At 40.2% G+C, this 23,846-nt stretch overlaps 1 pseudogene; it reads right to left on the bottom strand.

The window, feature by feature from the left end:
- Positions 1 to 23,846, bottom strand: part of LOC136358791 (chloride channel protein B-like) — an 87,441-nt pseudogene that overhangs the window by 26,111 nt on the left and 37,484 nt on the right.

The raw sequence follows: 23,846 nt of genomic DNA, 5'->3' as shown, positions 1-23,846 counted from the left end.
ACCTTTTAATAGTTCCCTGGAACACCTCTGCATGTTCTGGCTTGGGCCTGTAAACCACTGGGAATCGGCTGTGGCCTGTATTTGCAAGAAGTCAAGCCAAGGAGGCAATGTTTTCCTTCAGGTGGAGGGCTCTGACGCCAGGCTCCATGACGTCCCTGGCTGAGAACAACTCCAGGTTCAACCTGAAAGACACAAAGCAGACAGCCAAAGGATTACTTAGTAAACAGGAAATGGCATGCTGCACCACGTTAGCATTTGACGAGTTTATAATGTGTTAGTAAATTACTTCAAGATGGAAATCAATCTGCTTTATTTGCAAATGTAAAAAAAAAAAAAAAAGTAATTACCCAATAAAAGTGCTTATCAAGCATTGCCTTGCCTTGTGTGAGATACGTGATAAACTCTACCATATGTATGACTTGGTCATCCTAGATAGGATGTCGTAAGACCCGTTTATCAATTTGCATGACTTTTCATGATAAAAAAAGATTTTTAATCTGAGCTGAAATCCTCTGGAATTCTGGATTATATCAAATAGATTGAAGTTAAGCGCTTTGGAGAAATTCAGGCTTACGATTATCATTGCAATAGGGTTGGGCTTTTGCAGTGGTAGGAGCTAGAAAAATTGCCCTTTCAAAGATAGCTCACAAATCATGTACAGATCCTTCCAGTATTTTTGAACAATTTTCAGGTTCTAGGCAAAGTTTCAGGAAATATGAGCATACAAAATTGAAAAACATATACCCACTATTTCTGACAGTTGGGTAAAATGGAAAGTAAAGGTATTTTCTGCAAAATTTAAAAGTCATTTCTATGGAATTATAGTAGACCAGAATCTTACAGATGAAATCAATGAACTGGTTTATTAGTTACAAGCTTTAGTTACAAGCTTGTTTTTTAGTTTCTATTTAAGGAGGTAAAAAAAAAAAAAAACAACAAAAAAACCCACACATTAATTATTCTGACTATCATCTGGACACATCATAAGCCAGAACCTCCTGGTCAGACACAGGCTGACAGAAACCACAGACAGAGACAACTGGAGCATACATTTGCCCACATCCTGTTTTACCATGGTACCTTTCATCCCTGTGGTAAAAGTAACTCTTTCCATATGTTATTAATTATTGTCCTCCCTCCTGACAGACATGAGGTTGTTTGTTCAAGCCAGTTATTCTGATAGTTTGTTATATGACCACCTGCCTAAGAGTAAATGAGCTGAGAAGACAATGCACTTCATACATGGCACCTACAAAGCTGAGACAAGTTTCTTCTTCTAAACTGGGATGGATTTAAATGAATCCCAAAAAAGAATAGTCTTATGTGCATCAAAACACGTCATACCCGTACCCAGTTATATGAAACAGACTGCAGGCAATGAAAATTTGGAACATCATCTTATTACAGAGCTACATTTCAAGGGACCAAGAGCACCAATTTATGGAAAAATATGAACCTCTCTGAACTGCATTATTTTTCTGAGTTAAAATGAGCAGTAATTTACCTTGCAAATCAAAGTGGCTGGGTACAGAATTTAGTATCAACTATGGAAAAAAATTTTTCAATCCCCAAGAGATGGTGTTTTTTCATTCTTAACCCCACTGAGTGCTACCAGTTAATGAAATACTAGTGGCGAAACTCAAGGGGAACCATAGCTGCTGACAAGCTGCTGTCAGAACTGTGCCACTGTGGCTGCTTGTTGTGTAAAACATTCCACCAAAGGAATTTCATTGTTCCTAAATGAGTAGATTTCTGTTCATCCTCTGCCTCTTTTCCATTTCCATAGGCCAGATAAAAATCTCTATTTGCCTGCCTTACACTTTGTCTTGAAATATGTTAGACCTAACATAGTGAACACAATGTGAAAACATGATTAATGATAATAGCTACTTCCTGAATCACATGAACCATGTACAAATCCAAATGGTTTTTAAATAAGAGTAATGTGAATACTGTTTCATTCCAGCAATTTCTAGAGTGTATTTCTTAGCAGGGTGTAGATTTGCAGTCTTCACAACTTCACAGTTTCTCTCTGTTGCATGGAAAGCAAATATTCCACATTATTGCAGAAACCTATGAAATATCCTTATGTTTTGTCAAATCAGCCACTTATAAAAATGTGATGGATATCTCATTATATACTTCTGTGATCTTGGTTTTGTCTGGGATTATGAAGTGTGTGTTTTGCTTACATCCACTGTACACCTTGCATTATCATCAGTGAGCTTTTGCAGGGGCAAGAACACATTAAGAACTGTGCTTGATTCACTGCTCATCATTAATGACATTTTTTTCATAAAGTGTTCTGTCTGTCAGTGTAAAGAATAACTTTGCTTTGGGGGTGTAGAAAACAAGGAGACAAAAGAGTTGTTTTATGAAAGACTGCTACAAGGCCAAGGCATCTTTTAAAATAATTGGCTGAAGAAAGTCTTTACCAATATATTGCTTCTCAGGCAAACACCAAGCCAAACTGTAGTTGCACCTGTAGGATCATAAGAGTCAAGGATTGTTCAAGTCAGAAGGGATCTCAGCAGTTCTGTGGACCAGCCTCCTGCTGAAGGTGAACTCAGCCATGAGCTCAAACAATGTGCTTGGGCATTTCTCCTGTCAGGTCTTAAAGACTTCCAAAGGATGAAGGTTGTGCAACCACCTCGGGCAGCCTGTGCCACTACCCCACTGTTCTCATGGTGCGAAGGTATTTCCTCAAATCCAATATGAACATCTCATTTTAACTTGTGCCATTTTTCCTTGTCCACCATACCCCATTGTGGAGACTATGGCTTCATGTCCTCAGTGATCTACAGTAATTATGGGGTGAGGAGGAGGGGACACACTGTCAGGGGCCTCCAAAGCCACCAGAATGAACAAACCCCAGTTGTGCAGCCTCACATCATGAGTGGTCCAGCCCTGACCATTCCAGTGTGTCAACATCTGCAATTCTGTTGAAGGCACACTCCACTCTCTCCTCCAAGTCATTTATGGAAATGTTAAACAGGCCAGTTCTAGTGATAGACCCTGCAGTGCTCCTCCAGGCTGTGCATGGCCCATTAATCAGCACCCTCTAAGGCAAACCACCCCACCAGGTATTTTACCATCTGGTTGTTCAGCCTCTAGACTGAACACATTGGATACAAGATTATGGTGCAAAACAGTGTCCAAAACTAGCTAACATTGACAAACATGAGCTTGCCCAAATTGCCTCCCAAAGGGCACTTTGCTCAGCTGGTGAGTGCCACTGCTGCTGCATGCTTGTGTTGATGCAAACACTTGGTTTTTTGAAATGCAATTTCAAGCAAGGACATTTCATTTACCATGCTAAAAATGCCTTTTTATGGAATAATGCAGGGTACTTACATTTGGATTTTATCAAGGAGGTCTGTCTTCCTTTAATAAATTTACCTCAAAGAGAGACACAGAGCTGTAGCCACACTATAGAAATAGATCCAGTGTAAATTTTTCTTTTATAGGACATGTGAAAACATTTTCTCCCAAAACATAATTCACTATAGTAGCATAATGTGTTAAAAGTATTACGGCTATTTCACCAAAGTTATGATATCCAAGTTTCAGGTTTCTTTCAAGACCACATCCATGGGACTGGATATAACGTAAAACAAAGACAATCTGCCTTATGATCTAACTAAAAAAGTCATTTGGTAAGAAGCCAATATCCCTGAATGGCAAACTGTCTTGAAATGATTCATGAAAATGTAGTTCAGACCCTCTTGCTATTAAATCCAATGGAAGTTTTCCCACTGAAATAAATTGTTAAGGATCTAACCATAACAGATCTAATGATAACATGGAGGTTTCCTTAGACAACCTGCAGTACAAGAGAACTTTTCTTCAAATAGATTTATTCCATATTTTATGTAAGTTTCAAATTATTGAAAGGACTTAAACGTGGGTGGGAGAGAAGCATAATCCTAATTCACACACATGACAAGGATTAAGGTGCATGGGAACATAGGCAACACTGCTTGCTTGGATTTATTCACAGTCTTGCCTTCATCTGTTTCAGGCTGTTTCTCCCCTTTTTTTTTCTTTCTGCACTGAGAATGTTTACCCATTGACTCGCCACAGGCCATCCTGCTCAGGACAGCCCAAGGTTTTATTTGGGCTTCTTGTAAACCACTGTTTTACTGCCCTGACTGACCACTGCGTCTTGTATAAATAGTTCTCAGGAGGATGTTTTGGGGGTTGCTTAATACTTGTGGTGGTTTTTTTGTCTGAGTATGGTCAGAAGTTTGAGCAATTAAGAGGATGGGCTCATTAGCTAAGGGGAACATCTCAAGTCAGAGGATGTTAAAATTACTTACCTGTGTTTTGAACATTGGCAAGTATTAGAGTTATTCTGTTCTAGTCTCTACTATTCATGCATTTTTTGAGACTAGAAAGTTCTTTCTTTTTTTAATGCCTTTAATTTTGCTAGGAAAAAGGAATATTCATTCTAGTATTGAACAAGCCACACTGCTATGATGACCTGTAGTTGCTACTGCATTATAAATACAGGTTATTTACTTATATTAGCTTTCTTACTATCTATCTCTTGTAAGGTTACCCCATTGTGAACAAACTTACAATATCACAGGAAACTGCTTACATTTAAAAGCAAATTCTTTTATTCCTTGCCTTAAAAGTAATAAAAAAAATTTCTACATACTTGTCACAGGCCCACCAATTTTCTTTTCAACAAGACATTTAGTGAAAACAAACTATGCAAAAGCTTATCCAAAAATTACATGCCAATATGGATCTCACTATGTAACAGAATAGTACATATGTATGAAAAAATGTTAATCACGTGCAGATGACTGAATTCAGTAGTTTTTCAAGTAAGTTCTGGGAAAAAAAAGGGGGTTTTCGCATGTTCATAGAATACCATTGAGATCAATAAAGGGAAACAGAAAGGCCTATAAGACCTCCTTACATTGGCAAAGAACACCACTTTAATTGAATTTGAAATTGATTTGCTCCACTCAGTGCTAGCCCATGAAATAGACACATTTAAGCTGATTTAAAGTTAAATTAAACCTATAAAATCTCTGTGTCCTTTGATGTAAGTGCATGCATGCAACTGATGTGCTTTTGTTTAATTAGCTCTATTGAAAATCACTGTTCAGTGGAGCTTTGCACGGCAGACCAGGCCTACGACTCCTTGCTGTCTCTATTTTAGTTGAACACTAAACTAAGTGAGAAATCCTTATGGTTCATTCAGGAGCCAGAAGTTTTGCAGGGTTCAGACTCCCTTTAGAACATCTACAAATATTTACATTGACTGTAAGACAACAAGCTTCCCAACATCCCCTGATCCTGGCTCCCTCAATATCCCTAAATGAAGGGACATTTAGCTATTCAGTCTAAAGGCCTTTTGGTAGAACAGCACTTACAGTGAAATGTGTTGTTTGGGTTAGCCAAATGTCTCCCTGTCACTTACTTCCCAGAGAGGATTTGAAAGTTATATATGTTTAGCAACTACTGTACACTAAAGAAAAATGGATTTCCACAAGGCCTCATAATCTGCTGGTAAATTGTCTCTCTCTAATGCTTGAAAAATTGCAGAACAAAAAAGAAACAAAGGTCAGAGATAAAAAGGTCTTTGTGTTTGGATTGGGGCAAGGAGGACGAAGGGTAGGAAAGATGGGGAAAATGTTGAAAGTTTGGAGATTTTCTTCCGAGAGTTTGCTTTTCTGATCCTTAACCTTTTTTTCCCTTCATTCTTATGAAGTTTTTCCCACCAGTACCATCAATATAAAGTACTACTAAGTTAGTAGCTTTATATTTCTACCCACTTTGTATACATGCAGTTGTTTATGCACGGGTATTTAGCGGCAATAAATTAATAAGGATGTGCATGTGACCTTGGGATAAACAGGTACAAGATCTTGGAAGTGGATCCACATTCTTGAACTATACAAACAGCAACTTAACCACTACAGCCTCTACTCACCACATGCAAAACCATAGGTAAAAACATGAAAGTTATAGTTCTTGACTAAGTTTTCGCACTACAATTCCAAAAACAAATTACAAATTGTAATTGGCAGCCTTCATTAGCCACGTGAGTATCTAGGGGAGTACAGGCATCTGAATATTCAGAGCTATTTAGAGTGCCTGCTCACTGCTTCCACCCAAGCCTGATGGCCTCTGAACTCAGTTGGTGTTTCTGTCCAGAACTGGGCATTTCTCCACGTGGGTAGTAGCTGGTGTGGCAATGTCTCATTTCCAAGAAGCAGCTGTCTGGCAGATCTGGTCTCACCAGCTCTGCAAGTCCAACACAAGGTGCTGCACCATGGCCTTCGAAACAGAAGTGGCATCCAGCAGACGTGACCAGTAAAAGCCCATTTTGGTAGAAACATCAGGGAATCCAAAATGGGTTCTCACCTCAACTGTGGGGATTAGGAGCCCTCACCTTGGATGTCCAAGACACGGGAGATGATCCAGCATCCAGGCTTTCAGGGGGCCAGGAGCAAAACTCTCCTGCCGGGGCTGCTCAGCTGAATGGTCAGGAGAGAAGGATTCCTGCAAGTAATGTAGAGCCAGCTCAAGAGAGAACATATAGGAATGTGTATAAGTAAGTGTACACAGACAGAAGGATCCAGTGTCAGATTAGCTATCTCGATGTCTAATGGGCTAACCCTGGAACAGATTACTGATTATTACTGTATTAGGGATGGCAATGATTGAATATTATCCTTGTATTTTTCAAGTTACTATCTAAGCCTGTACTAATCTTTTCCAAAAACAAAAGAGTTAAGCTTGTGTTAAATCCATCTGCCCTGGCATTATAACCAACCAGAGGCAAAGAAAGTAATTTCTCAAAATGACATCAGCACAAGCTATCTGAATTCAAAGAAATATTTCAAACAAACTTCCACAGGAATGGAGAAGAGAGAAGAGGGTAAATTGAGGGCTAAAATAAATGCCTCGTGTTCTTGCTCATAACCAAACCAACAGGGAAATGCATCTTCTCTGGATGGAGCATTGCAGAGCAATTTCCAAGAGAAATTCGGAAAGTACTAAGCTAGCTTTTGCAGTTTGAATGCAAAGACATGAGGAGTTTTCTTGCAAACGTATGCCAAAAAACCTAATCCAAACTGGAAAGAAGAGAGGAAATCTCCTGTGAGACAGTTTTTATAAAAGCTTCATTCAGGGCCTCCACCCTCATGTACTCCACCAGCCACCTTAGTTTTTCCACTCTCACTGGTCCAAGAAAGCACCGACTAGTATATTAAAAATTCTGGCTTTAAAATGTTTGGGAATGGACAGTGACAGCTGTATATGTTTTAATAATCAGGCACAGGTTATCAGCTGATGTTTTAGTCAAAATGGGTATCGAGATTTAGGTCTAATAGATTACAAAACAAGTAAACTAAAGTAACACAGATGGAAAAAAAATAATGACAAATATTTCAAATTTCTCCGTCCTCTGAGAATCAGACACTTTGTAGAGGAAAGGTGTAGTCAGGTTATTAAAACACAACATTAGTTACCTAGAGATACAGATTACACCCTGTTCCCAGTCCAGTTTGGAGTTTTGACATTTTTAGAGATAATAGAGGGTTTTGACATTTTTAACCAGTATTTCAAGCAAAAGCACTTCTCCTTCCAGCTGTACAATCAACTTTCTTGGGAAAGGCATTTAACCCCTCAAACTTCAGCATTCCCTTTTCTAGAAGAAATATATCCCTCTTATATCTCTTTCTTGTTGGGAACCATAATTAATTTTTCATGAAAATACTTTGAGTTACAAATTTCTACAAACTTCCATCATTTTAAAAAAGACTCCTTTAACTAGCCCCCCTGCTTTCTACATACCATTCACGTGCAGCACGTTTTTTCCTCAGTTATGACTTAGGGCAAGGACCCTCCACTGTAAGTTCAGGATATGTTAAAAATAATGCCCTGGATGCTAGTATTACTTTCTGCTCTTCCAGGAAATAAGTGGCTGTCTCTATACACCTGATAGTGTATTTATAGTGAAATGTGGTCGATATATGCACCCACATTTCTGGGAACAGATTTTTTGTGCGTGTGTCTTGTTTTGTTTTTCTCCTTCCATTTTTTCTCCTCAACACCAGGATTCAGCTACCTCAGGCTTTTTCTGAGTGACATGGCTTTCATGTCCCCTTCACCAATTGTCAGAACTTTGTGTACTGAATGGCAGCAGCTAATAAAACTACACTCATCTCTTTATGGCTTTTCATAAAACTACTCCACTCTGTGTCTTCTTTTTTTCCCTTATTTCTGCTGTCGCTCTGTGTACACACAGTGTAGTGAATAAAAACCTCCCTTGGGATGGTGTGAAATAGCACTTAACACCTTCACAAAACTAGTATTTCTAAAAAGGTTATTTGGTTTCTCAAACCTGCTGAAATTCATTGAAGTATTTTGTGCCATCTGTTTCTTCTTTTTAGATAAATAACTCTGTTCATCATGGCAACAATTATGACAAGCTACCAATATTTATGAGGACATAGCAACACTCACAGGAACAGAAAAAGTGACATATATGTGAACAGCAAAGAGATTCTATTTCAGCTTAAGGTGAACTTGGAAGGAGTCCCTGGTGTCAGAATGAAGATGATATCCTTACGTGCAACTCAAGAACACTGAGGTGTAACTATTACGTCAATGGATGTCTGTATTCCCACATCCAGCAATGACCCCCAGGGGATTCCAGCCTGCCTCAAATCAGACCCACCATTTCTTGAAAGAGTTCAAACGGTTGTTCAATGACATCTTCATGAGATCAGCCTCACAGCTGGCTTTCTGGTGAGGTTGGCTGGCTTTAAGTGGAAACTGTCAGTATCTGCCAAATGGTGGCCAGACACCAGAACAGACTCTCCAATTAGTGGAATACCCCATTTGATGGCTGGATGTGATTTTCCTGTGTGTGTATGTGCATGCTCCACCTGCGTGCTACCACATCTGAAGGCTGCGGTGGTGCCTTTGCAGGGAGACTGTCGTCCCAGGTGAACCAAAAGGGAGTCAGGCAGTCTCCTCTTCCCTGGGCCAGCAGAAGCCGTTTCAAGTTTCCCACAGCTGAAAATCACTGTGTGCAGGTTTTACGTAAGGGCCTGTCAGAGCCGGAGCGGCTCCCTTGCTGCCCACCAGTGAGCTGTGAAACACAGGTTATTAGTTCCAGATGCTGCTTCAGCGCCTTTGCTCCTGCAGAAAGTGTGCAGAAGTCACCTCTTTTGGTTTCTCAGGACTCCCCAGAAATAGAAAACACCACCAAAAGTCACTGTGGATTTGTTATGCCTCCCTCAACATCAGGCAGGAAGTCTTGTCCATGAGCCAAAAGGGATCTGTGTTACACTCACTATGGACCTTACAGCCGATTCACAATGGACCTCACAGCAAGAGCCAGAGCCTCATGTTAAGTACCAATCCACTGTCACTGCATGTCTAATACATGCAGCAGGTGTGCCAGCTCCATGACAGTCCCATTCACACTCTAACAGGAACCTTGTTTTGGACAGAAAAGAGAAGCGCCTTGTGACAGAAACCAGAGGAACATGTCAGCTGCTTCAAAATTCACTATACTTGATCTATGTCTTCATGCCTCCAAACTTCCACCCGGAGGTTTTAAAGAACTGCCTCAAACCTTTCAAACTTCTTAAAGGTTTGTTTCTCTCAAAAATCTCTCTACAGAAAAGGCATTTTTTCTTATCACTTCTTAATTATAATAGAGGCAAATACTGTACATGCATCTTTTTGCCAATTTATGGTACAGCATTCCTTTGTAAATTCAAACCATTTTCTTCTTAGCATGCTGTGATCATAATCAATACATAATTTTGGTAGAACTCACCATTTACATTCTGCATATTTGGGGGTAAAAAGGAATCCAGCTTTAATTGTTCATGAGAAAAAAATGGGCCAATAGAGAAGCTGAGCCTGCAGAAAATATAACTTCTTAAAGCCTGAAAACATTCCAATGTAAAACATTTTGGGCTCATGGAAAGGTAATTGTGAAAATATACAGGCCCTGTGTAAACATTAAAGTATTTATGAGGTCCTTCAAGGATTTCAATCCGACAGATTGTTGGCTCGTCTTCGCCATCCGTGCATTCGTAACCTCTGTTGTATATCCTTGGTTATGAGGACTGCAGTAACTACCAGTGCACTTCCCAGGGCAGTAGGTCAGCACTGTGCCATAACTCAGCCTCCAGCCCTTCCAAGCAAAGGAGGGTGCTGCCAGCAGGGTCTCCAGGATCCCTGATCTCAGCCAGCTCCACACTTGCTACTCACCTGCCACTCCATGGAAGCCTGCAGCTCCAAATCTGGAGGGCACAGCATCACCTCTCATCCTGGACATTTTAGGAAAGGGAATGGATAAGATTGGGAAAGGTTTATTTTAGATTGGAGAAAGGGTTATATCTGTTGGCATTTACTCTAGCATGGGAAAGGCCATTTGTTTTATTTGTTCAGAGTCTGCTCTGAAAATAAACAGTAATGCAATCTGGAATCTTGGGCTTCTTTTTATGGTTTCACCAATCTAAATAAATAATAACATTTTGATTCATGTTGTACCTTTAAGTAGTAGCTTCAATAAATAGTCAAAATGATAGCAGGTAGAAAATCATCTTCTGGAGTTCAGAAAATATTTTCCTTTACATAAGGCCTTTTGTTTAAGAAATTGACAATACTTGGCAAAGACAACAGACACTGAAAGCCACATGAGGCATGGAGGCATTGTTTTCCCCTCTGTAACTGAGAATATTGAAAAATGAATTGGTTTGGCCAAAGCAACATGAGAAAATGAGGCAGGCCTGAAAACAGAACTCCTCCTGCTTCCCTCCATATAGCCTTCCTCTCCCTGCCTCCTTTGAATATCCACAATAATACGACCAAACTGTTTGCATGTGACTTTTTTTTCCTAAGATTTGGACACTGAAATCACTTCATGAAAATGTTGAAATTCGGGGTGAAATTTAACAATAGAAAACAGTGTCTTTGTTCTCTGAGGATTAAAGCTGAAAAGGCCCATTAGTTCATCTTTGTAGCTCATTCAGTGTCACTGAGTATTGGGGTTTTTTTCCAAAACTCCTATAAAGAGAGAAAATCAGGTCTCCTGAAAACTAGGGAGCTAAGTAGTCTTGTTTACCATCACCTGTCAGAAAAGCATGCCTCCATAACAAATATTTGGGTTAATACGCAGCAGTAACTCTGCCCAGCTGGATGTTTGCCTTCCATTCATATTCAGATTAACCTTCTTCACACAGAGTCATGTGCACCAGCCCTTCCCTTTGTTTTGTCGCTTTTAGGAGCAGTTCTGGTTGCAAGTACAGTCTGGAAGCTGGTGTACAGTGACACAAGCTGCCATCAGCCCCTGGCCAGGTTAAGAGGATCATGAATGGAGACTGGACTGTCCCACAGGGAGCTGCTGTAGGTACAGGAGGAGCAATATTTCCTTTCACCCATCCCACATGGGCACCACCAACAGCACCACACTAAAACCAAGGCAAGGCTGTGCTGCTGCTCTTCCAGGCACATAAAGCAGCACCTGGTTCTGCCACAGTATTTTTGTCAGGGGTTCAATTCCACTGCCTATGGCTCATACAGCTGCTTCTTGGGTAATGGCATCACACCAAACTCAAAACCCAGCAGAGGAGAATAGGCCAAAAAAGGAATAAAAATGGTTCTTTGCCATGTTTTCCCAAACCTGACATAGGCTTAAAGCCCAAACGTAATTTTAACAAATCTCACCCACATCTCAACACCTTCTCTCCATCTTTTCTATGGTAGCCATGATTGTCCCGAGACAAAGCATGGCCTTGTTACAGCAGCTCCCTCTTTCCTTTGTGCAGCCAGAGAAGGATCCAGCTTCCCCCACAAATACTCTAGAAAAGATGGGCTGGATGCCCTCTGATGGAAAAACTTCACCAAGTCCACCACCTAATGATGTCTGTCAGTAAGAAAGCACCAAGCAGTCATAAAACACACAGCTTCTCAAAGAGGCAAGACAGGATGCACCACGTTACACCATGTTGGCAAGCTGTCTTTAAGTCAATACTTGTGTCAGCAAGATGAGAAAGGAATCTTTTTGTGTAGTAGTTGCTAGTGCAGGCCCAAACCAAAAGCACCCTCCCAAAAGTCTGGTAATTTTCAAAATCCAAGGTATCATCTAAAAAAAAAAAAAAAAAAAAAAAAAACCAAAAAAAAAAAAACACCCTACTAATTATCCAAATTTTATTACAGGTCAAACCAAGACCTTGGATCCCAAGTAACCCTCAAACTTGGGTTGGCTCAAATTCTGGATCCAACGTCTGTGGTGTGGGCTAAGGCAAAACTACAAGGGAGAAAGAAAAAAAAAATCAGCCTTGCTCCATGGATCTGTAATATAGGGCCACCTCTGATACACTTTAGAAAAATATAATGAGACCACTATAATATATATTCTAGCCAAAATTCTTGGCTCCCAAAACCAGCTTTATATGGAATGCAATACAGAAACACCCAGGAGACACTATAAGAACTTTGACAAGGCTAATATTAAGCTAGAACAAAACAGAACTACTGGCACCAACTCCACTCAGCTCTTAAGTAAACTTGTCCCATTAAAAAGTAGCCTGTAAGATATTTTCTCTCTGAAGTGTATAGTAGCTTATAAAAAGCAGGAAGGGTTGCCAAGTCATAGATGTGTTCAAGTACTCCTTACCCTCATTAAGGAACATTCCCTGGCAGCCAGCAGCTTTGAGTGTTCCAGTGAACCAGATTTTATAAGGGGGGGTGTTTACAGTGGTGTGCAATGTAGCTGGAAATCGTAGTGCACTGTAGCAGCCCTGTACTAGATACAGCTGTGTTTGGAGCCTTATCATGCAGAGCATAGAATAGAACAGGCAGGGTGATCAACGAGGTTCCAAAAATATAATGAGTATTAAGAAAACAAATCTTAAGCCTCCCTGCTCCATAGGAGGCAGAGATGACAGTGCCTAAATACAAATTAGGCAGTGAAATACCACTGAAGATCCAGGTCTCTCTTCCACCAGTTTTGGATATAACAGTATTTACAGAGATGTCTTCATAGTTAGCATGTAAGTAATGAAGCTTCTCACTGTACCTGCTGACTTGTGCAGCAGTTAGGAGTCACAGTCCTTGGTGGAGCTGGACCTTAATGCTGCCCCTCACCTTGTTCATCTAAGGGCTGGTTTTGTTTCTCCATTCAGTGTGTAACATATTTCCTGCCTAGGGAATATTTCCAGACCTGTAAGAGGAATCAACAAGATGATCAAACACAGAAGGTCTTATTATCCTTAACACCAGTGAAGAACTAAATGAGAGAAGATCCACACTTTGATAGTACCAGTGCTGAAGACCTAAAATCATGTGTTCTCTTGAGTCTGTTACTTTTCCTCTCTGCTACCAACCAGGTGCTGTTTACCAACGGTTTTTCAGTTTCCATTGAAGGAGGATCCAAATTTATGTGACATTTAAGCAAGCTGTTAGTTATCTCAATCTTTCACTCTGCATACACAAATATAATTTATCACCTGTTTATAAATACATGCTAGCTACCAGTTCCTACACAGCTGACCCCTGTCCCTGTTTTGATTTGGGGAATTCAGCAATGCAGAGTTTATACATATTGTGCTCTTTCAGAATAATACTGAGCAAAGAAGATGCAGAACCTGGCACAAATGTAACTCTGTCACCCACACTTCCCCAGAGCAGCAAAACCTCAACCAAGCTGACACAACCAGAGGAAGAGGACAGTCTCTGCAAAATGACATCTGGGTGTAGGCATTTGAAGATAAAAAATATTACTAAAGTGTAGCAAATAAGTGGAACATAGAAACAGGAGAGCCTTACATAAACTCTGTGGTCACTGAGATAAAAGACTAAAGAAGCAAACAGGCAGGCTCCCAAAGCATCTTGTTAGCTGCAGGGTCTGTCAGAGAAAAAAAAAGAAAGAGAAACCTTGGACCACAGGGAAAATACATGGAAAGAAAAGATCATTGCCAGACACCTTTTGTAGAATTTCTCCTCAAGAACTTTTCCTAAGGTTTCAATGGTAGTCATAAGCAAGGAGGAAAGAGAGATAAGACAACATATAAAGAGACTAATTTCTTTTACTCTCTTGTCTTAATCTGTGTATTTCCCATGCTAGGTGGAGTAACAAGATCTAAGACTTGGAATTCTTCTAAATGTTAGGCCTCATATTTTGTTTCAATTATTATATTTTTACTTTAAAAGGCACACCAGAAATCCCTTGAGTCACTCTTCAGGGTTTGGGATGGCCAAGCTATAGGAGAGCTGAGCATCAGTCCAAATCCCAGAGGTCTAAGGTGGCTGAATGGTGAAGCTTCATTTGTTTGAGAGGATAACAAGGTAACAGAGCATCCAAGAAGTATGCTGGAGAGACCAGGGACAGAATAATATACTTATGTGATTATGGTCTGGGCTGGAAGGGCCCTTAAAGGTCATCCATTCCAACTCCCTGCCATGGGCAGGGACACCTTCCACTAGACCAGGTTGCTATATCCGACCTGGCCTTGGACACTGCCAGGAATGAGGCACTCTCATCATAATAAATATCTTCTTTATGTCCAATCTAAACCTATTCTCTTTTAGTTTAAAAGTGTTGACCCTTATCATGTCACTACAGCCCTGACTTCCATCTTTCCAATAAGCCCCTTTAAGTATTAAAAAACTTCATCAAGGGGTCCCCAGAGTCTTCTTGTTTTCGGGCTGAACAACCACAACTCTTTCAGCCTTTCTTCACAAGAGAGCAGCCATCTGATCTTTTTTTGTGGACCTTCTCTGGACCTGCTCCAAGAGATCCATGTGCTCAGGGTGCCAGAGCTGGATGCAGTGTGCCAGGTGAGGTCTCACAAGAGCAAAATAAACCTGCTGGTCACACTTCTTTTTATGCAGTCCAGGATACAATTGGCTTTCTGGGCTGCAATTACACATTGCCACCTCCAATCTGATTTTTTGTGAACCAGTATCCCCAAGTCTGCAGGGCTGCTCTCAGTCCATTCACTACCCTGCCTGTGCTGGTGCCAGGGATTGCCCCAGCACAGGTGCAGGACTTTGTTGAATTTCATGAGGTCCACAGTGGCCTACTCCTCAAGCCTGCAGGGTCACCAGTGGATGGCATCCTTTCCCTCATGCAGATGAACAGCACTACTCAGCTTTTCGTCATCCACAAACTTGCTGAGGTTACAATCCCACCGTCTATGATAGTTGCTGGGCTCTGCCTTTTTATCCTTCTTATAAATGGGTATGAAGTTTCCCTTTTTCCAGTCACTGAAGACTTCACCTGACTGTCATGACTTTTTAAATATGATGGAGAGCAGCTTAGCAACTACCTCTGCTGTTTAAGATATATATCAGCCTATTCAGACTATGTCTAAGAGGATTTAGGCTAAAACTTGGCAGTCTGTAAAGTGTCTAGCTATAAAATCTTTACCAAGTTGTGATGCTATGTATTTTGCTTTAGAGTATTGGTATAGTCTGTGATCAGATTATCCATAAACTTTCTTTAATGTACTTGGAGAGAAAAAAAAGAAGGAGTGGGAGGAAAATGAAATTATATATATAAATATGTATATATATATGTCCTTCAAGTGAATAGGACCTCACTCTGAACCAGGAAAGCAGTTATAATTCTTTCCATGGGCTTGTCATCTAATTGGAATACCATGGGAAACTTTATGGCTTCTTCCCCTCTGTTTTATCTGCCGTGGTACATATAGAAGTCATCCATAATGTCACAGATTGTTTTTATTTCCTCCTACTGCATTGCTGGCAATTTTTCCTCTCATGATAAATACAGTTAGATTATACCCAGCATTCAATGTGCTTGTTAAAACCTTTCAGACATGGCTACATTTGGAAGAAAATGTGGACAGAATGAGTCGCCAACATGTTATTTTTCTAGAGGGTCATTTGAAGCTAAAAGATTGTCCAGTAGACCTCAATACTGAGAGAAAAGTGAAGTGTCCTGCAAATAACTTTGGCTGTGGATATGTACCTAATTAATTCCTAGGGAACATCTCAAAGAATCAGCATTTCTGTTAATTATTTTATAGAAGACAGTAGTACTAGTTTATCTAGTCACTACCTAGATAAACACAGACCCAGCACCTACACATAGGAGAGGAAACAGTACTTATTACCTGGCATAAATGCCATTAAAAAATTAAGCTTTGGATGCTGGTTCATACACTAAAAAACACGCAGAACATGTTGGATTAATGTAGATTAAAAAAATAAAGGATGCAACTTTTTTCCAAGCTATTAATTTACTCTTTAGTTAATGCAAGCACTTCCAGAAAACAATTCTTGTTACCCCCTTTTAATTGCTGTCCTTGGATGGCAGGAATCACCACCTGAAAATGTACATCTTATGGTACCAAACATACAGGAAGCCCAGATTGGTCATCCAGAAGTCAAACCACACTCCACCATACTCTGTTGTTGTTCCCCTGCTCTACAGCTTTTGCTCACAAGAAACAGTGGCAGTGGTCTGTGAAAACCTCAGCAGGATTCTCAATCGGACCTCTAATAAACAGCATCCAACTGGGTATTATGGAGCACTTACTGCTCTCAGGACTCCAGTGGCAGTGGTAATTCAGATCCTACCATAAACCTGAAGAGAAAGGGAGTTTTCACTCTCTTTGTACAGCACATCACACCACAGGGACCTTGTTCAGGATCAGGATCCTCATTTTCCCCTCTTTCTCTCTAAGCTTCAGGTCTCAGAGAACCCACACAGTGACTGCAAAAAGCATGACACAGAAAAATTACAGATAAGCAACATGAGAGACCTCCCCATTTTCTCCTGTAATGAACAAAAGATTCCACATCCAAGTAGGGAATGCATTTCAGCTTCATGAAGGAACCCTATAGGGATACTTGGAACAAGTCATCAACCATCTTGGCCATCATGACAGCCAGCACTATCAGTGGGGAGGACTGGATATCATTTGTGAACTCTACCTAAGGAAAAAACGGAACAAAGGATTTGGCTTTTTTTTCATATACCTGGAGATGAAGGTAATGGTTGCACAGGACTATCTGCTTCTTTCATAAGGGAATTGAAAGCAACTCGGTCCACTGAAAGGGGAAGGGTGTTCCCCTCCTTTCCCAGGTATAGGTTATCAATCAACACTTCCACAGAGAATCTTGGCTGATGCAGTGATAGTTCCCCCTCCCATCCCTGTCAGCTTGAAGCATGACTCTTAGATTAAAACTCACATCTGATTCCCATATTTCAGGTGGCTTGTGATAATTCTGATGTAGAAGAGGATAGTAGGTAGAGATGAAGTAGCCAGATTGCTTAAAATAGCTTGGCATTATGACAAATATTTAAAAATGCAAACAAATCCAAATTATTTTTTTTCCTTCTTGCTGAGCTCAGGAGGTATAAAATTGTTTTCCCTTACTCCTGCTTTCTGACAGTACAAGCTCCTTGTACAAACTTTGTCTTGAAGGATGCCAGAAAAGGGATGTAGCAGCTTCCAAGAGAAGTCCAGCTCAGGTGATGAAGCAGCAGGAGCATCAGTTACCATGCAGAACAATGTTGGGCAGTACAAGGCGTGGTGCAGGCGTCCCTGTCCCCACAATCGCAAACCTATGAATTGGCATGGTTGTAGAAAATCATGTGTAAAAAATTTGTGCACAAATTACGGTATCTCACCCGAGACAGCTCTTCTGAGTATACTTGTCCTTTCTCCCCATGTAGTGACTGTATGTTCAGATGAGTGGTGAGGTATGTAATATGTTTTAACACTTTATTACCCTTGAGCTCACAACCACAATAACTAAGCACAAAGGTAGACCAAGTTCACCTGACGTGCTACTGCAAATGTCTAACACCTGTGATGGAAGCAACTTAAAACACATCAGTACAACCTGCCTTTGAATAAAGGATTCAGAGTGAATCCTCCTACACAAAATGGAGAGTACTGTGAATGTAATTAGTGTTGTTTAGACCCACAACGAAGGGGGTCTCACACTCAAAATGAAGTCAAATATTTTTGATTGTGAAAACCATTGCACAGAAATGTTCTCCTTACGATGCCTTACTGAGGCTTTTTAGTAAAAATTGCCATATCCTTTCATATCCTGCTATTTCCCCTATCACTGCATCCCATTAAACAGTGATATTCATTAGCAATTATCCTGGGACTAAATATGCAACCTTTCCTCATAAGACTAAGAGGCTTTTGCCCAGGAACTTCTCTCCAATTCAGACAAAGTGAATTACAGCACAACCATTTAATAGACCTCATCAGTTAGAGATTGTTAAGTACTCCAAAAATCTACATTCAAAGAATGCCAATAAACACATTTCTGCATGATAAGCTGTAGGAAATTTATCCAGACTTAAATTTTCACCCTCCTTCTGTCTCTGTTCTGGGTTAGAAAAGATAACATTCGGGATGATTTACAGCATACCCCAACAAGGGACTCATATCACATAGTCAGCCATGTACAACAGAATCATGCAACTGTCCTTTCTGCTTGGACATAGCCAGAGACTTCCAATAACACCACAGCATTCTTTGAATTTCTCTTTAAACCTAGCATTCAACTGTTTTATTTAAAAACTGGAACATGTCAGTGGAAATGAAAACAGCAACTGTGGGATTTTAAGAATTGCTTCATCATATCTGCTGCAACTCATTCACACAGATGGATACTCCTTTATTGTGGATTCCGTTTAAGGGTTTTTAAAGTATCTTGCTACAGAAAACTCTTCTGGAACAAAACCAACAGTAAAAATTACTATAAAAAGCTATAAAACCACTCTGAAACTCTAAATATAAAAACTCTTGAAACTTAAACTCTAAAAAAATACTTTCATGTGATTGTTTTAACCTATACAGAACATCTTCAGAACAGCAAGAAGCAGAGCCTGGCTCTCCAGCCATCTCTTCTTGTTTTATTTCCCATTTTATCCCTTCCTCCTACCCTTCTATCCTCTAGGAGGAACACTCAAGCTGACCTGGCCCAGACCCTCCTCCTTTATTGTCAGAAACATTCAGCCAGCATTTTACATCCGAGAAACCCTGAGGCTTGTGCTGATTTTCCCCAGCCCCGCAGCCTTCCTGAGAGCTGGGATCTGGAGGGAGGATGGCTCCTCTCTACACCAGCACTCTGAATGCTCGGAGCAAGTGCCTCTGCATTCCGCACTGGACTTCAATTCCTCCAAGGGTTAATGCCTGTCGAGCAGAAATGCTGTTTATCTTTGGCAGGCTAGGATGGCTGAGGTCATTTTTAAAAAGACATGTTAAAAGCATTTTGAGCAATATCTTTTGTATGTAAGTAAATTTAAACTTTGGCCACCATAGTGCCGGTGGAGTTGTTCTGAACTCTCACTGTGGATGGAAACTGGAGAGGCAACTTCCGTGATACAAAATTTTCTTGGATGTAAGCAATACTGGAGCAAAAGCAAAAAGAAAATGTACAGATGACTTAGAAATCAATTATATACTTGAAGCATAAGCATAAATAATTTATAAAATAATTTATAAAATTTCAAGAAAACTTTGTATGAAAATTTAACCCATTATGTGATCTTAAGATAAAGTGAAGTTGTACACTAATGATAGATCAACTTATTTATGAACCCCAGCCTAAAGCAAAGTCTTATCTAAAAATTGACTTGATTTCACATCCAAGTACTTAGATACCTTGAGAAAACCATTAATTGAGAGTTCAAATAAATTCTGGAAAGGGAATGGCAACAAAGATAGATTCACACACAAAAGATACAGTAATTCATATAATAAAAAGTATGTTATCTTAGACCTGAAGAAGAAGGAAGAAACCATCAAAATCCACAACTAAAACTCCAGCCTGTTAATTACAAGGATTATGGCAATTCAGCAGTGAAGTCCTCCTTAGGGTATCATAACAAAAAGCACGGAAGCAGAAGTTAACTCAAGACCTGTGATAGATTCAAGTCATCTCATATAAGCCCATGGGCAGGCACGAATCTTCATGCACACGTATCTGTGCTCTTCATAAGGCTTTATTGGTATTCCCTGTTTAGAGAAGGGCCATCTGCTCCCTGCTGAGAGAGACAAAGTGCAGAGCCTCAGGATTCGCTGCATGAGGAAGTTCATGCTCAGTGAGCTCGGGTGTGAATTTACTGCATATGAGCTACTCTGCACTAACTGCCCATTTGGGTACCCTTGGTGCTTGGGAAGTGAAAAACGGCATAATTCACCTTCAAAATGCAGCTTGCCTAACTCACACAAAAGCACTCTTGAAGCTAACCTGCACAAAAGCACTCTTAGTAGGTACTAGAATCATCCACCCAAGGGAATTAGTGCCAAGTAACTAGCAGGCTGTAAATCTATACTGGAGCTCCCTGCATGCTAATTTTCCCAGCAGACAGGCCCCTGTGTGCCCAGAGCAGCAGCCAAGCTGCAGCCCAGCCACAGCCCAGCACCATCAGGGGCCCATGTGGTCCAGGGCTGGACGCTTATACACCCTTTCCTTTAAAGATACATATGTGTACAAACCAGTTCCTAAAGATTCTCAGAAAGGAACAAGTTATGTAGATAATTACAGAGGGAGAGAGAAAATACAGGTGACAAAAGCAGAGAAAGGAGGGAGAGAAGTTGGGGGCAGTCACAAAACGCCTACAAGTCTTCATCCATAAAGCGGGATGTTTCATTTATAGATACTCATTCCAAGATTGCATTCTAGGGGCTGCTCTTTAGGATGCAATTTACTCCCTCTGCATATTGCCATTTTGTTTCTTTTGATCCTATGGGTGAGACAGGCTGTGCCAAAAATGTCTTTGCCTAGGGCATCCGTCTATGCAAAGCCAGCAGCTCTAATAGGCACTGGAAGCACTCGGCGCTGACACTTCATACATCAGCAGCCTAGTAAATTGTACCTATTTTTTTTTTCAATAATCTCTTTATGTACAAAATCCTGAAAAATGTCATTTACACACAAAGAGATCACAATTAATTTATCAGCACAGTTTTTTAAACCTCTTTAGACATCATCTCACCAGAGGAACTTTTCAACAACCCCTAATAGTCTTTAGTTTCTCAGGCCTCCACATCGTTATAATCTATTGGGCACCTTCATGTTAGCTCTGTTTTATTATATAACACATAATTATGCATTTCATTAACAGCATCACCAGGCACAGTACATCAAAGAGAGAAATGCAGCTGCCCAGGAAATTCAAAAAGATGCAGTTTACTTAAAGTTCACTATTAAAAAACTCCCCCACTTTCAGTTAAATTGTGACTAACATGTTTCAAAGATTTTACTCTGGCTCAGAGAGCAGAGTCCAAACAACCTCATTAGGCACAAGGTTGCTGACACAGTGAATATTCCCTAAAGCCTTGATATTTCCAATAATATAAAAGGAAAAAAAATCATCAGCTAGCTACATAGTGCAAAATCAATTTTCTTTCTTCTACTGAAAACCCATTTAGCCAGAGACGTCTCTTGCTACTTGCAGCCTACGAGGACAAATGCAGAAGTGAGGGCCCATCAAAAAGAAAAAAATATATTTTTTTATTTTCTATTTTAATTAATTTTTCAAGATTCGTTCAAATGGAAGAACTGTCTGGCCAACTGAACAAAGAGAAGGCAAAATCTTCTTCCTTCAGATAATATAAAAATCATCATCTTTGGAAGAAGCAAATGCTCCAAAAGAAATAATTTTGTCATTTTTCACAAGGTTACACTAAACTAAAAGGCTTGGAATCAAGAAAACATTTAGGGGAAAAAAACCCAAGTAGCTGCAGGACAAAGGTACAAGACAGTACGTATGGGAGCAAGTTTAAAAAGGGGGTGGATGGGAAGGGACATGAAGTCTCGGTACTACCAGCCAAATCAAATAATTTTGGAGTTGAGGCTGCAGCTGGCACAATACACTACCTCTAGGCACAGTTTCCCAGTCTTCTCCCAGATTTTGTGGAAGAGTACACACTCCCCCTGGAAAGCACCTTTTCAGTTCTCGCGCGTACAACCAGAACTTCCCTCACTGGAAATTTTTGCTCCTATTTATAAAAGACACCAAGAAAAAATTGTTCACGGTCAAGAGAACATTTCCAGAGGGTGGAGGGTTTGTAGCCAGCAGAAAACTTTTGATCATTCTTCTCTTGGAGCAAATACGAACAAGGCTGCAAAGTAATCATTTGATGTAAAGAATGGAAGGAGACTACCATTCCCTATTCACAGAAGTGAAAGAGCTGTGCATGCAGGTTTCTTGAGAATAGGAGTTTATGGAAGTAACATCAGACAGGATTTAGTTACTTGTATTGTCACAACCATTTCATAGACAATGTAGATCTGCATTTCAATTTCTTTAATCTTGGTCTTAGCATCTGCTGGCCCTCAGCAACCTGTGTGTTGGAACACTAGAGTCATTTTAATTGCCACTTAATAATGTCCTGACAAACTATGAATTAAAATGCTGTTATCATGATCCACTGTTTCCATCTGGGATTATGCCAAAAGAGGCACCTTCTTCACATATCGATACAACTGAATACTCCCTTCCTGAACTTGCATTAATCTCTCTCTTTAAAACAAAGTGAAAAATATTCCTTTCCTGTGCACTTCACCTTTAAAGAAATCCTTTATAGTCTTAGGGCTAGATTCATTAACTCAACTCGCTTTATTGTCTCTTTATCACTCACCACCATCACCGCTAAAAATTTTTGGAAAAGTGGGATGCTGCATTACAGTAAACATAAATCTCCTGAAAAGTCACGATTGTCATGCTAGCCCTGAAAAGTTATGCACTGAAGTTCCCTCGCCCTGCTGAAAATTATTACTTCTTGCAGCCTGAGGCACACGAAGCTGTGCATCACACTCTACAAAGGGCGGCACACCCAGCGTAGGTTCACTGTAAGGACGTCCTGCCAAACCCTAGTGCCAGGAGGATTGCACAATTAGTGGGATCCTTCCTCTTCCAGAACTCAACACCATTAACTATTCCAAGCCATTACAAGGAGTAGGCAGCCTCTAGTACCCTAGAGCTTAACTGCTGCCAAGACAGAGCACAAAAAAAAAATCTCAGTGCAAGGCACATACTTTTTAAGAAAAGTAGTTCTAATGAATCACACTGGTGCACTACTTATTAATTTAACTTAATTTGTAGTGTTAAGTAAGCTCTCATCCCAGTTTTCTCTAATGTGAATTTAAACATTTTTGTGAGTTTTCCTGAAGCCAACCAGCATTTTGTTGATTATTTCTTTGGTAGAAGAGAGAACCTTTTTTTTAAGACCTAATAAAGAAGCGGGATATTGACTGCGAGAGAGAACACAGAAATACCCAGCACAGCTAAGTAATCCTTGGAAACATATCAAAGTCCTTTGAGTCTCAGTCCTTGGGAACTTGATGGAAAATGCTATGCAAATGTTTGATTTCTTGTTTCAGCCCCTCAAGGCCTATAAATACACCTGTTTTGACAGGTTGTGGCAATGGATGCAAGTGATACGAGAAACAGTATTGGTGATAGCAGTGACTCTTGCCAAGATCCCCTGGAAAGACATCTATCAGTGATTTTTTCTGTAATCTGGCTCTTCACCTTATGTATACAGCAGACATGAAACCCTGAAATGAGGTTTCAAAACCGTCTAAATCTGTGTCAGAAAGGTAACACTGGTGGGTGTTGTGTCAAGTGAACTTTCTATTAATAAAAAGAGCAGCATTGTGTATGTGTGTTGCTGAATGTGCCCAAACATTCAGCAGGCTCACGTATTAAACCTTTTCAAAACAAGCTCTGTACTGTATAATAACCCAGCTAAACAACCTGGTACTTTTTTAACTCACAGTACTACAGAATGCTTTTAGTTATGGTTCCTGAGCATTTTTTTAAATAAAGTAGACAACTGCATTGAATC

This window comes from Sylvia atricapilla, chromosome 1 (assembly GCF_009819655.1).
Source record: "Sylvia atricapilla isolate bSylAtr1 chromosome 1, bSylAtr1.pri, whole genome shotgun sequence".
Lineage (NCBI taxonomy): Eukaryota > Metazoa > Chordata > Aves > Passeriformes > Sylviidae > Sylvia > Sylvia atricapilla.
This window is presented reverse-complemented; position numbering and strand designations above follow the sequence as displayed.